We start from the raw sequence: 14,602 nt of genomic DNA, 5'->3' as shown, positions 1-14,602 counted from the left end.
GGTGTTAAACAAGAATGAGGCAAGATAAGTCATTGTAGCAGTCTGGTATTGGGCAGCTTGAAGCCACAACAACAGAAAAGTTTGTGGCCCGGACGGTTTTCTCAGGCATTTTGGTTCTCTACCAAGGAAAAGAAAGTTCATACCCCAAATCCTTATCTCTGGTTTGAGCGTCTAAGCCTACTTGGCTCAATACTTACAGAAATGATGCAGATTCACCCAATCCACCCCCCCTTCTTAAGGACAAGAGAGTCCATTTCAAGGATAACCTATGTTGAGGATATGGGCACATCTTCAAAATATCCACATTTTACAGATGAGGAACTGGGGCAAATAGGAGTTAAGTGACTTGCCCACAGTCACATAGTCATATTTCTGAGATCAAATTTGAACCCAGATCTTCCCCTGACTATAAGCCCAGTGCCCTATGCACTGCATCACCTAATTGCCCCTCTCCTCTCCTGCCCTAGAATGGATATGCAGATTTCTTCCAATTAAAAAAAAAAGTCTATGGAGTCACTTTTAAGCTAGAAAACAACAGAAGGTTCAAGTGAGCAAGAATAGGCACCAGATCAGGTGGAGTCTTGATCTGTCTAAAAAGTACTGTCCTCTTTTTATTGCTTCAAACTCTTAAGCTCCCAACTGACTTTATAACCCAATCTGTCAGTAAAATTTTATTAAGTGCCTACTATGTGCCAGGCACTGGTTAAGTTCCTATTAAATTCCCTACACTATTTTCTTTCCCTGGAGATGAGAGTGTCTCTCAGACATCCTGCATTTAATAACTGAGAGGATTAGAGGAAAGTTTTGAAGAGGCCTCACTGCTGTGGCTAAGTAAAAGGCAACCTAGGGGTTAAAACTGAAAAAAAAAAAAGAAACAAACCAACAACTCTGGATACTGTTCAGCAAATAGGAACATTGAGACATTTGCCCAGATTAAAAAAGAAGCAATTTCGTTTGGGTTAAATTCAAACCAATGTGGACTTTTGCTTTTTTAAAATCTTGTTTTTTCAGTTAAATGAAATATTGGTTTGAATGATCTGAGGTATTTCCTTAATTTAGAAGAATGGGTTTTTGTAGGGAGACACTTGACTCTCCTTTATGAGTGTACTTTCTGGCTAAAACAAGGAAGAATAGTTTTCTTGTTGATAGCTTAGACCAAATAAAGGGCCAATCTGGAAACATTTCCTGGACTTGAGGATCTGAATGTGGCAGCTGATTCAGTGATCAGAAAACAAGACTAGGATTAAAGGAGGCTTGGTACATTTTGATATTTAGCAACTCTTCAATTAAGATGATACTTCCTTCTACTCTGTCTGTTGTTGCCATCTTGGGAGTCATAGAAATTAATGCATAATCTCCCTGGAAATGATGACCTTGTGGTTTAGGAATTAGGGAGCTATGTAGCTTCCTTCCCTCTGCACACATAATTCTAGTGGGTCAATTGGTCAGTGTTCAGTATGATTTTTAAGAAATCAAAGATCCAGGGGCAACTGGGTAACTCAGTGGATTGAGATTCAGGCCTAGAAATGGGAGGTCCTGGGTTCAAATCTGGCCTCAGACACTTCCCAGCTGTATGACCCTGGGCAAGTCACTTGACTCCCATTGCCTAGCCCTCACCACTCTTCTGCCTTGGGACCAATACACAGTATTGATTCCAAGATGGAAGGTGAGGGTTTTTTAAAAAATCAAAGATCCCTAATAGTTTATCTTCCTTCATTACTAAAGACCTTTTGATTAGACCTCTTTCTTACCTGCCATCTAGAGCTGGAGGTCAAATTGATAGCCCTAGGAAATGATATTGCTACTCATGATTAGAATTATATTACCAATCATTTAGTACCAGTACCTTTTGTTGGCTTGCTGATTGGAGTCTCTTTACATTTTATTCCTCTACCTGCAATTAGCAGATCATTAATCACTGTAACCCCCCTGTGGGCTGGGGGCCAGCTGGCATGAACTTCATTTGTCAAAAATAAATGGGAAAAGCTAGAACTTAAATACTCCAGGACTTGCCTAGAGTCAATGAGCAACTCAGAGAGTGGTATGAAAAATGAAATATAAAGCCTGGCCAATGCTGGTCCCACTTTCCTGCTCTCATTCTTTCTTTTATTCTCTTGCCTTCCTGAACCTGTCTCTAGGATATTAAGATGAGCAGTTTCCCAGGAAAGATGATGTACACAAATAATATATAATACATATACTAAGTAATATATACAAATAAACGTGTTGATAATGCCTGCAACAAATAGCTGTGCTCTGGGTCACCCATGTAGATGTGAATTCTCTTTTGAAAATGTAGTATTGTGATACAAATGTCAAAATGTGAAGGAGAAGAGGGAGTGGAATCACTTCATCATTTCAGTTTTCTTCTCTTGTATATGTTTTGTTGTTTTATGTTATTTGTTATCTTAAAAAAGACTTCAATAACATCCTTCCATCCAGCCTGAAGACTTTCCATGATGATTTCATGAAAGCTGCCACTAAATTCTTTACTTTGAAATTGTGTGCACTTCTCCCACAAGTCAGTGACTAAAGGTTACTTTCAGGGAAATCTGATGTTATCAGGATTCTTATTACGCTTAATGTCAGAGCCCAAGTTGTTTGTAAGAGCTGTTTCTATACCGGCAAGTGACATACAGCTTATAGATACAACAACAACAACAACAACAACAAAATGGAGACAGCTAGATGAACAATTCAAGCAGAAAAAAGAAAGGTAAACACATGCCTTTGAATTATCAGGCTACTTCAGATGAAGGGGGGGGTTGTTTTCTTACCTAAATTATTTGTATTTTCCCATGATCTCCATTTTTTTAATTTCCAGAGAGAACTGATTGGCATTTACATTGGTCTATGCCCTCTGGTGAATCCTTTCCTTCATGGGTCTGTGCCCTGGCTTAAATCCCACTGGACACTACATCTTGTGCTGGGGGGAGTGGGGAGCAGGACACTGCCTACTGAAGCAAAGTAGCATTGATTTCTGGCTGAAAGGGATTCATCTAGTCCAGCCCCTTCAATTTAGATGAGAAAACCTCAGACCAAGAGCTTAATGTTGCAACAATAGGAAATGACACATACGTGAATTAAACTAGGATTGTTTGATTCTCAATCCAGTGCTTGTTTTCTCCCACAGAGATAGAGGACTATGCAATACACACATAGTGGATATACCCAGATGTAGATATTTCACATATATACACCTACCTATATACCTCTGTTGTATATATGTGGAGTATTTCTAAATAACTGCACACCTTTCTCCAAGCATTTATTTCTCACCCCTCAGTAAACAACTGTCATGCTTACACCAAAGCCCCTGGTTTAAGAAGCTGAACTCTAGGAGTTCCAAATCTATTGGCAAGTCTGTCTAGCCCTACCCTCCAGCATCCTACAAGATGCTGAAAGACTATCTCAATCATCTTTTCTTTTTCTTCACTCCCACCCTCCTTTATACATACATTTCCCACTTCCTACAATCATTTCCTTCTTGCCTTCTCTCTGAACCTTTCCCATGTATTTTCCAGCAGCAGAAATTGCTGGAATTGGAAGGAGGTTCATGCCTCCTCTTCCCCATCCTTTCCTTCACACTCACTCATTCTCCCTCACATACAAAAAGGCACATACTCCACAGAGGAACAAGCACGCTACAACCTCAAGTCTGTTTTGAGTGTCAAATGAACTTAACATAAACTTGTTTCCCCTCTTTTTTCCCCTCATCATTATACTTATAACGTAAACCAACAATCAGCTGAAAGGGCCACCATTTTCTCTTAGGGAAATCATTCATTTACAAAAATGAACATGGAAGTATGTTTTGCATGATAATATATGTATAACCCAAATAGAATTGCTTGTCAGCTCCTGGAGGAGGGAGGGAAGAAGGGAGGGAGATAAGGTGGATCATAAAATGTTGGAAACTTATATGGACATTTGTTATTAAAATAAAATAATTTTAATGTAAAAAAGAATCAATTTGGTGGCAATGACCTTCTAGCTAGGGTAGCAGTCCCTACTACGTACAGTTCAATACTGTTGTTTGAATTGTTTTCCTGAAGTAAAAGGAGTGTATAGGTTTAATCTTCTTGAATTCTTATTATCCTTCCCTCATTATTTCATATCTCTCCTGGATAATAGAAGAAAAGAAACATCCTCTTGCTTTTCTCCAGCTCTCAAAGAGTCTCTCTCCCCTCTTCAGTAATTCCAGTGTTTAGGATCTGGTGATTCCTCCATATCATCTTTCTTTCCCATTGTGCTCTTAAAGGAGACTCCCCTTGATCCCTGACATTAGCTATCGATTTCCTTCTGAAATCTCAGTGACAGCTCCCTCTCCTGTCAAAAATCAGACTCCTAAAGCAAGAACAATTTTTTTTGACCTCTAAGAGTATGAAATAAGATGAAGTAGGGCTTTTGCCCAGTGTCTCAAGAATGAGGAGACCATCTCTAAAGAACAGCGTTGAAAGAAGAGGCATCATGGTGCAGTGGAAAGAGCACGGAACTCGTGGTCAGCTTTGAATCTTGATTTACTGCCTGACTGTGAAGCCATCAGAGTCATTTTGCCTTCGGTTGGTATAAGGGAAGCTTCTGAGATATAGCTTCCTAACCTGTTAAGTGTGAAAACACTTCTTACCTGATCATCCTCCAAGAGTGAGTAAAAGCTCTGGAAACTTTAAGGTGCCATTGAAATGTCACTTTTGGGGGTTTCCTTTCACTTTCTTGTTACCCCATATCCCATCATTTGCCAAGTCTTACAGATTCTAAGTCCACAGCATCTCTTATCCGTTCTCTTCTCTCTCTCCACTGACACAGTCACCACCAAAGTTCCGGCTTTCAATCCCTCTGCCTAAATTACTGCAATAGCCTCCTCTCAACCAATTAGCAAGCAACAAGCAAAGGGCCTTATACTCTAATGCAGAAGTCAACAAATGAATAGATAAGTATTCAGAGAATGCATATCTTTAAAATACAAGGTGTTTAGATATAGTGGAATTTGGAAGGGAAAGTGATAGCAGTTATGGGGAGCAAGAAAGGCTTAATGTAAACATGGTGTTTGAGTTGCATTTTTAGAGAAAAGAGGAATTCTATGAGACAGAAGTGAAGAAGGAGTGCATTCTAGGCATAATAGAAAGCCAATAGGAAGGCTCTGAATTGGTAAATGGAGTACCATATGTGAGGACCAGAGAGGAGGATGAATTGAAGAGTTCTGGAGAGGGAGTTCAATGAAACTAGAAAGATAGGTTGGTACCAGCTTGTATTTTGCTACTTCCATTCTCTCCCTTTTCCATCCTCCCTACATACAACTGTCAAAATAATCATCCTAAACCTGAGGTCTGACTATATCACTCCCCTCTTGAATATCTCCATGTCTCCCTTTAGATGAAAATAGAACAGAATATCAATGATTCCACTTGGCACTGTTTACAGTCTACTTTGCAGGTTGCTATCACAATATTCCTCTTTAGGCACTCTCTTTTTCAGACAAACTGATCAACTTGGTGCTACTTAGTCTTGATATTTGATATCCTATTTGATGCCTCTATGCCTCCAAATAGGCTTTCCCTATGCCTGGAATGGATTATTCCCTCACCTGTGCCTCTCATTTAATGCTCAGTGGATACACTAGCTTGTTAAGGAAGTTGTTTTTTTTTTTTATCCCACTATTGTTACTTCTCTCTCAGCCCTCAAATGATCTTGCGTTTATTTATTTGTTTGTTTGTTTACACTGGTTCTGGATTTTATCTTTGTATTCCAAAGCTTAGTGGAGTGCCTTATAGTTTTCCTTTTGTTGCCATTTTTGCCTTGGCCAGATTTAATAGAGTATAGATTTAATTTTTTTGGTAGCATGTTCCCGAGGTGAAATCTTCTGAAAGTTTGGTCATTGGTTTACAATAGAGTCTTAGAGAGTTGTCCAGAGGCACACAGACGTTAAGCTATTTGTCCAGGGTCATACAACCAGTGTGTGTCAAAGGTTTACTTTGAAGCCAAACCCTCCTAACTTATTCACTCTCCATTATACCACCCTGCCTCACTAGCCTTTTAATAAATGTTTGCTGACTAATATTGAATGGTATAATTTTGTCATATTTTCAATATATTCTCCTTATCCAAATCCACTCTTCCAACTGCTTCCTGTAGCCCTGACCCCAACCCAACCCAATTTCTATTATTCTTTCAAAAGTCAACCTCTTTTCAAAACCATTGTTTGGGGTAAAGGGAGGGGAAATGTCTAGCATTGTACATAGCCCTGAGTATAACTGGAGAGATCTCGTTGGAGATATTTTACCTGTTTCTCTCCCATGCCGAATGAAAAGATCAAAGTGGAATGTCCAACCACTGTAGAGCAGGATTATGTGCTGTGGTGGAGAAGTAAGGCCCACAGACAGCACAGTTCAATAACCATAAAGCCTGGGAAGATAGAGTTGAGATATCTCAGACTTCCCTTATCCCCATTCCTTCAGTTTTGCCTCAAGTTGCTCCTGATCCGCTGAATCTGCAGGAATTTTAGCTAGTCCTTTGTTCAACTGCGATTATTAAACCGAATACACTGTGAAATTTGCAGAATGCACATAAAGGTTAGAAAGAGAGAAACCACTCCCCAAATCAAATGTTGGGCTTAATGGCGGCCCACCCAAACAGGGAATCCTCTTTTTCCTACTCTGACAGCCATGATTTCTCCTTTGCCTTCATTTCTTTCTTGAGATCTTAGATCCAAGTTTTTTCTTTTTCTTCTTTCAGCTCATATATATTTCTTTCTATATACATAGCCAGTTGACTGGCAAGTGAGCCCTAAGCTAACAAATAAAAGTACCATCTGTCTCTTCCTTTTGTTTTTCTGTAAAGTCTCCTATATAACATCAGTTTTCCCTCTTCTCATACTAGGAGGACACTATGACTCAGTTTTTTGATCTCCAAACAAAACCAGTTACTTTGGTCTACTCCGTTTGGTGACTTCTCTGGAAAATTGAAACTGTTTAAAAGTTGCGAATCCTTCCTGCCACGATATAAACCTGGGAAGGAAGCAAACATCAGAGTAAAGTATCCCTGCACTTACAACCAATTGACAACTGATATCACTTTGAATATATTGTCTCATTTAGAAGCCGAAGCAATCATGTGCTATGAGTCCAGTGTTATTAACAGCTGAAGAAACTGAAGCTCCAAAAAGTTAACTAAATCCATGGGCACTAGGCTAGTGTTAGAGGCAGGGTATGAATGTAGGTCTTACTGACTGTAGGTACAAAATGCTATTCACTACACCATGAAACCCCTGTGATAATACAGAGTTAAAGAACTAGTTTTGACTAGAAAACCTCACCTTTCTCTCTCTTTCTCTCTCTCTCTCTCTCTCTCTCTCTCTCTCTCTCTCTCTCTCTCTCTCAAAACCCTCATTTTCCATCTTAGAATCAATATTGTGTATTGGTGACAAGGCAGAAGAGTAGTAAGAACTTGGCAATTGGAGTGAAGAGGCTTGTCCAGTGACACACAGCGAGGAAGTGTCTGAGGCCAGATTGGAACCCTCTTGTCTCTAGGCCCTGCTCTCAATCCATTGAACCACTTAGCTGGCACTCCCCCCCCCCCCCATCCCACCTCCTCTTGCTTCAAAGCCTTCTGATGAAAAGATGTTAAATTGAAATTAGATTCACCAAAAGCACAGGGAAGGCAATTTGAAAGAATCTCAGATCTGAATCTAATGCTGAAAACAACAAACAAAAATTAGACGAAATTTAAAAAGGAAGGAAAAAGGAACAAATAAAGAAAAAAGGAGGCATCCTAACTGGGAAGCTACAGGTTATTTTGAGCCTTTGTTTATTTGTCTTTGAACTGATTCCTGGGCAGTTCAGGGTGTATGGCTGGGGCTCCATGCTCCAAGAGGCTCTAAAAAGATTTCCTTTCTTCCTTTCTTCTTGTCTTAGTTCCCATTTCAGTCCTCCTTCAGACATTGCCTGACACTCAGTCTCAAACTCAGAGCCTTTGGCCCTTCCTTCTCAGAGGAGTGAGATGGAGAGGAAGGGAGGTGTACAAAGGCATCGGGGTTTCCTCCATCATATACAGTATCATTCCAATGGCCCGGGTCTCCAATAAACGTCCCTGTGTAATGGCATACATGCCTAGAAGTCCCAGTTAATGCCCAATTACTCTCCTTTTCCACCCTGCCCCAACAGATGGGCTTTGCTACCCTCTCACTACATTCTCATTTCTTTGGGCCAGTCCAGCCATCCTGTTCGTCTGTTACAGAAAACAAAACCTCGTCCCTCATCCGTCAGTATCCAAAAAGCCCGGCCCAGCGGCCAGAGAACTTGCAGGTTGCAGGTGGAAGATCGGGGAAAAGGAACGACTTGTGCGTGCTTCTTTTGGGGATTACAACTTTCCGAAAGGATTTCTCTGGATGCACAGAAAGCAGCAGTCCGCCCCCCATCTGGGAACGCGGCCGACTGAACCAGAGAACCAGACTGCAGTCTGTTAGAAGTAGCGGCCTCCCTCGGGACTTCGTTCCAAACAACTCTCGGCTTTAAACTCGTTTAGACAGAGGCGCCGCCTTCTGAATGCTCTCCGAAGGCGGACGGACGCCCTGGATGCCGGAGAAGGTCCCCTTCCTCCTTCCTTATGTTTGCCTCTTAAACATTTAAAGACAGAGAAAATCAACAAGAAACTTCCAAAAGCGGGTTGGAGAAGGGGAGGGCGGCCTTGTGGCTTAACTCTCCTCACTGTGGCTGAATCGTGAGCCTCTTTGTTATTTTCTCTTCCTACCCGATTCCTTCTTCCTTCAGCGTGGAGGGAAGTCGGGTTGGAGTGGGGGTAGCGGTGTGAGGGGGACTCGCGGGGGCAGGGAACAAAACACTTTCGGTGGATTTTCTGGCAATAAATGTCCCGGTGGGAGCAAGCACCAAGTCGAGGCTGGAGGCGGGATTCTCGAGAGGGATTGGGAGAGCAAGAGAGAAGAGCAAGATGTACACAGATCTAAGGACCGAATCTTAAAGGTATCCCCATAAAGGTATCGGCGCAGTCCTGACAAGCAAAACGATCTTTTTCCATTCGAACTGCCCTCTGGGTAGAGTAGAAGCAAGCTGTTTAGGCGGCCCGTTTTTAAAGGAGGAATGAAAGTGAATGTATTAATAATTCAACCGTAAACTAAACATCCCCCCACAGCTTGCTTCTAAAAGATTCAAGTAATGAAAAGAAAGAGGGTTTGTGCTTGTTTTTAAGTCTTTAATTTTGGCCCATCCTCGTCTAGGTAGAGATACTAACCATCCCCCCTTTTGGTCACTAGCCTCTTTCCCTCCGCCCCCCTCCGCTAGATTCTCTGGTATGTCCTAGGTGCTAGATAGGTCTAATAAGGCAGAGATACTCCAGCACAAATAGAAGAAGGAGCGCTGTAGCTTGGACAGCTCTGGTCCTTTAGAGTGAGAAGAACTACGTTTTGGTTCTGCCAACTAGCTTTGTAATCTTCCCAGGACAAACTTCTTCTCCACAGACTAAAGACCAGGCTTCTTCACAGCTGCAGGATCCAAAATATGCCTAAAGGTTTTCACCTTTTCAGAACTTCTGCCGGGTCCCATTCATCGCTGTTTCAGGCTGGCCTTGGGCTTCATTTCCCTCCCCACCCTCTTCTCCCTACTCACCATCTTCTTCTCAGTCACCACCCTTCTCTACCAAGTCTTGAAACTGCTGCAAACTCCCGCCACCCCCACCCCCAATCCTGAAAGCCTAATCAAATCAGTCTTCGGGTTCTTGCCAGGGATGAGTCAGTCTATGAGCCCATTCACCACCCCTATAACTTCCAGGACCGAAGTACTGTTCCCTGGCCACAATGGATATGCCGTCTCCACCTATCTTTATTTTTGTATTTGACATAGCCAAAATTTATGGACAAGCACTGTGCTTGGCACACAGTAAAAACGTAATACATCAAAACTGTTTCTTTGCCTTAGTATCCTACATTACCTTTTAAGCCCATTTCTCTCTAGAAAAGCCTATTGTTTTGTCATTCTAAAAGCATTGATTTGGTCCCCAAACTTGCTGCCCAATAATTCCCATAGTTCTTGTGCTCAACTAAGCCTCTCTGAGAGAACCCTCCTTCTATTTCACCTTCAATTAAATGGTTCTTCAGGCAGTCCTCACTTCGACCATCTATAGCCAGAAGATCAAGAGATATGGCTTATGAGGGAGAACCCTCTCCACTAAATCTTCCTGGGAAAGCTGGTGTCTGAAGATTGGACGGGGTGCTAAAAACATCCCTTACTCTCTCTAGTCTCTTCCCTCCCAGTGCAAAATCCTGGTTTTTATAGTTGAGAGAATCCTTGACTGAAAGTGATAGCAATCCTATTTCTCCTATGACAATCTCAGCTATAAAAGTTAAAACCAGATGGAGTTTCCCCTTCTCCACACTAAGCAGTTTACCAATAAATCTTTATAATGGAGGTCTTTCCCCAATTAGCGACACTACTTCTTTCCATCCCCAAATTCAGAGGGAAGAATGCCATTCAATGCTCAGGTACCAAAGAAAGAAAGAAAAAAAGTTTGGTTTTTTTTTTTTTTAAAGTAGAGAGGATCAAAGGGAGGCTGCTCACTTTCTAAAGAAATAGCACCCTACCTCCATTAGATTTTGCTTTTGAAGGACCCCACCCTCTCCACACACAACCACAGATCAAAAATGTTCCAATTAAAATATTAATTCATTCAATCCAATATGTTACACCCCTATATGTGAATAACCACAGCTTGTAGAAATGACCAATATACACTTTTTAATGTCCCTGTGTGAATGTATCTCTTTGGTCCCTTACTCTGTGCCTTGATTTCTCTGTCTGATTCTGGAGAAATGAAAGGAGAGGGAATGGAAGCCCTTCTCAGACTCCAGCTTTCTCAATTTCTGTTGGACCAGGGCTCAGCACCTCATCAAAACATGCATTCACGAACTAATAACCCACCTGACCAAAGCTGGAACACAGCAACGAATTTCGGAGCTCACCACGGACTCCCTTAGTCCAAGGATGTACATATCATTTGGATCTCTGAGGATTCCTCGTTCTGTATCCCTTTCCCGGGCGTGAGAGCGGGTCATCCAGTCCCCGATCAGGAAAAAGCAGTCCCCAGTTTACAACCCACTAATCTAAGCTGGTCTATGCAACTAGGGGGATTCAGTCAAAAATGTTTAAGTGTTCAGCGGTTAAGAATGTCTTTTTTCTCCTTCTCCGCTTTTATTGAGAACTACAGCTCCGTGCGTGCCCATAGCTACAGAGATGCGGGTTCCACTGGCCTGTGCCTTTGTGCCACAACTAGCTGCCTCTTTAAAGATCTGTACACGACTGCTTCTCAGCTGGTTGCTTTGTGAGCTCATTACACTCCCCAAACTGCGCCTTTTCTCTTCCCTAAATCCAGCCCGATGTTTATTGGACTCAAGACGGTAAAGAGGAAAGGAACCCAGAAATCCAGGCTGCCGGGCAAATTCACAGACTGAAAGTGGGAACAGAGACTCAGGAACCCCCACTTTACGGTCCTCGCCTTCTGAAGGAAACCACAGAGAAATTCCAGTTTATTTCTGCACTTTAACTACTCAGTCAATCAGCCAATCAGTAAAAAAGTGTTAAGCACAGCTGCAGACACTGTACACAGGATTGAGAATGAAAAGCAAAGCAAAAGAGACTTACTGCTCTCTAGATCTCAGTCTAAGCGGGACTTGGGATTGGGAGATGGGAGAAGAGGAAAGACAATACCCAAACAGAAATGTACAACGAATTATTCGCAGTTTAAAAGGGAAGCAATCAACAGAGAATTAAGAGAGATTTCGACGTGAGATTGCCAATGTATTTCTCTACTGGAATCTGAGGTTAAATGACTACCTCCCCTCCCCTCACCCCCAACGAAGGTGACTTGGGTTCAAATAAGAAGTCGGAGAGGTGGCGGTAATAATAGGAATGATATCAACACCGATAATTATTAGTAACAGGTTTCTAAATTCTTCCGAGGTTTTCTGGGAAATTCCCTAAACAACAAATCACATCAAAATAGCTTTTCCTCAAACTTCATCCTATAATCTTAGAACGATTTCAATGTGTCTGCAATCATAGGGCTTATTCTATTATTTTAAAAGAGAAGTCCTTCGGATTCATTTCACGTTCCTTAGAAGAAAAGAAGACAAAGAAACCCAAGTTGTCAAGAAGGAAAAGAAATCGCAAGCATCTCTTGTCTATGGGGTCAGAAAAGGTCTTCCAGACAAGTTTGACAAACTGCAGCCAGCCTTCTAGGGGGAAGGGTGGGGACGCTCTCTTTTTTGAGCTGAGCTGATCTGGGTTGCATTTGCGCCACGGCCTCTCCATCTCAGCTTAATACTTCGGATTTAGCCTGCTGTATTTGAAAACTACTCAGATTCTGGAGACAGAACAGAAAACGGAGTTCGGAGCTGAACCAGATTCGAATTTCATTTCATTCATCAATTCCAGGAACAAGTCCCGAGAAATGGCTCCCTCGGACGTTTCCAACTTGAAATCTTTCTGGACCTATTTCGTAATTGTTAGGATGGATGTGTCTATGCGGCGGGTGGGGAGGGAGGGAAGCTCCGGGGGGAGAATGGTTGGAATCAGTCTAAAGGCACGTCTAATTTCCAGGAAAGTCAGTCCGGAGTATACCGAGAGACACAGACTTAGGCCGAGTCCAAAGAGAGTCGCAGGCACAAAGAGAGAGAGAGACAGAGATGAAGTCTGTCCAAACAATCTCGCTGGAAAGCTTCTCTTCCCTACTAGGGCAGAACCATTTGTCCCCCATCCGCCGCATCAGAGCCTAAGGAGGCTCAGCTGGGCTCCCTACAGCTCGCCTCTCGTGAAGTGTCGAGGGGGGAAAGGAGGGAAATGGCAGGTGGCTGAAGACAGCCGTGGCTTCCTCTGGCCCTGCCTGTTTCTTCTCTCCGCCGCACCTTCTGTTCCCAGCCCAGCACACATACACCCAGCTGACACTTCCGAATGTCGTAGCCAGCCTGGGCACGTTCATGCCGGAAGAGAGTTTAGGCGTTATTTCTTTTTCTCCTTCTCTTTCCCCCTCCCTAGTCAGGGTTGGAGGTCCCAGAAGCCCCGGTGCCTTCCATCCACTTAGCCTCGTAATCCGGGCTGCCTCCCTCCCCCTCTCGAGGCCGTGTTCCCTCAGGAAATTCTGCCACCGCCCCAGGAAGACCGGGAACCCAACCCGAAGGGAGAAACGGAAGGAAGGGGAGAAAAGAAGAAGTCGGATCTGAAAGAACTTCCCGGCAGAAGATGGGGTTGTGTGATATGTAACTAATTATAGCCACCTGCTTCCAAGGAAAATCCATTTGGGTCTCTGGACTGGGGAGAGACCTTCAGGTTGGCCGTCTCGTGGTCGCACCTGCTCGTCCTACCCACAGGGCACCCCGGCAACAGCCCCGGGCCGGGGTAGGCCGGTACGGGCGCTCAGAAGCCCTCTTTCTCCGACACTCTCTTTTCCCAGGCTCCCCACAGAGTCCAGGCTCTCGTCACGAGAGCTCAGAGAGCCCTGTGAGGAGCATAAAAAGGGCCGACCCAGCCTGCGAGGCGGGATTTTCGAAAGAAAGCTGTCAGTTAGATTGTAGCCCCAAATGTTTAGACGGAGGTCAGCCTGCCGGGTCATGCCCACAACTTTGGCGGCAGGCTCCTGGGTTCTGTTTGCAGGGGATTCAAGGAAATATCCATCGCCTGTGCATTTGTTTACCCGTTTATGCAGAGAGCGATGGCTGAAATAGGGCATCTGAGTGTGGCCATCGAGGAGAAATGATACCCGGCTCTCGGCGTGGTAGTTATCTATCATGCCACAAAAATCTGCTTTAGACAGACTCCCAGCCACCATTTCCCAATTCAGTCTGCTGCTTCCTTTTTTACTTTACATTAGTAACACGGAAGGAAACGACTAAAATGACAGTCTCCTCTTTTCCAAAACCTGTCTTCTCTGTTTGCCCAGAGCTGATCGCTAATGACTTCCACGTCCTGGCTAAAACCTCACCTAGAGGAAGCTTTCCTCAATTGCCCTTAATTCTAGTGCCTTGTCTTTCTTGATTACTTCCAGTTTATCCAGTATATAACTTGATAAATAATTGTCCACATGCCATCTCTCCTATTAACTTGAGCTCCTTGAGATCAGGGACTGGTTTTTGTCTTTTGTTTTGCCTCTTTCAGCTTTACTTTGTATTTCCATCCCTTAGCATAGTGCCTGACACATAGTAGGCTCTTAATAAATATTTATTGACTGACTGAGAGCCTTCCAGTGGCTGCCCTGTTATATCTGTTTCGAATTATGGGAGGGGGAGAGGAAAGGTCTGAGTGACAAGGTATCTGGGGACATCCTAAAATGACTGTCACATACATTTGCTAAGTCTTCTGCTCCTCTTTTCCTGTGAGGTCTCATCTTCTACTGCTGGGGCCAGGCCCAGAGCTTTGTGGGATTTTTAAAAAAGTAACAAGTTCCCTTTCTCCCTCTGTCTGCCAGAGACTGCTCTGAAAAGGGGAGCAGGAAAACAATCAACGAATCAAAAGAGCTTTGCTAACCCATACGGTTAGATTTACACTCCGGTTAACCTGTTTGGGGTTTGCTTGGTTTCCCCCTCTGCTTCGGCGTCCTGCTCATC

The 14,602-nt window shown here is 43.2% G+C and overlaps 1 protein-coding gene across 2 annotated transcripts in view; it reads right to left on the bottom strand.

Moving 5' to 3' along the window:
• The window catches only part of SIM2 (SIM bHLH transcription factor 2), a 92,347-nt gene that overhangs the window by 76,612 nt on the left and 1,133 nt on the right, over window positions 1-14,602 (bottom strand). The window contains exon 1 of one of the 2 annotated variants that reach the window (XM_016433133.2): window positions 10,926-14,591. The exons of the other annotated variant lie outside the window; for it this stretch is intronic. The gene's annotated coding sequence lies outside the window, so the exon portion shown is untranslated. Of the gene's footprint in view, window positions 1-10,925; window positions 14,592-14,602 lie in introns of those variants that run through there. 2 annotated transcript variants of the gene reach the window in all.

Source organism: Monodelphis domestica, chromosome 4 (assembly GCF_027887165.1).
Source record: "Monodelphis domestica isolate mMonDom1 chromosome 4, mMonDom1.pri, whole genome shotgun sequence".
NCBI lineage: Eukaryota > Metazoa > Chordata > Mammalia > Didelphimorphia > Didelphidae > Monodelphis > Monodelphis domestica.
This window is presented reverse-complemented; position numbering and strand designations above follow the sequence as displayed.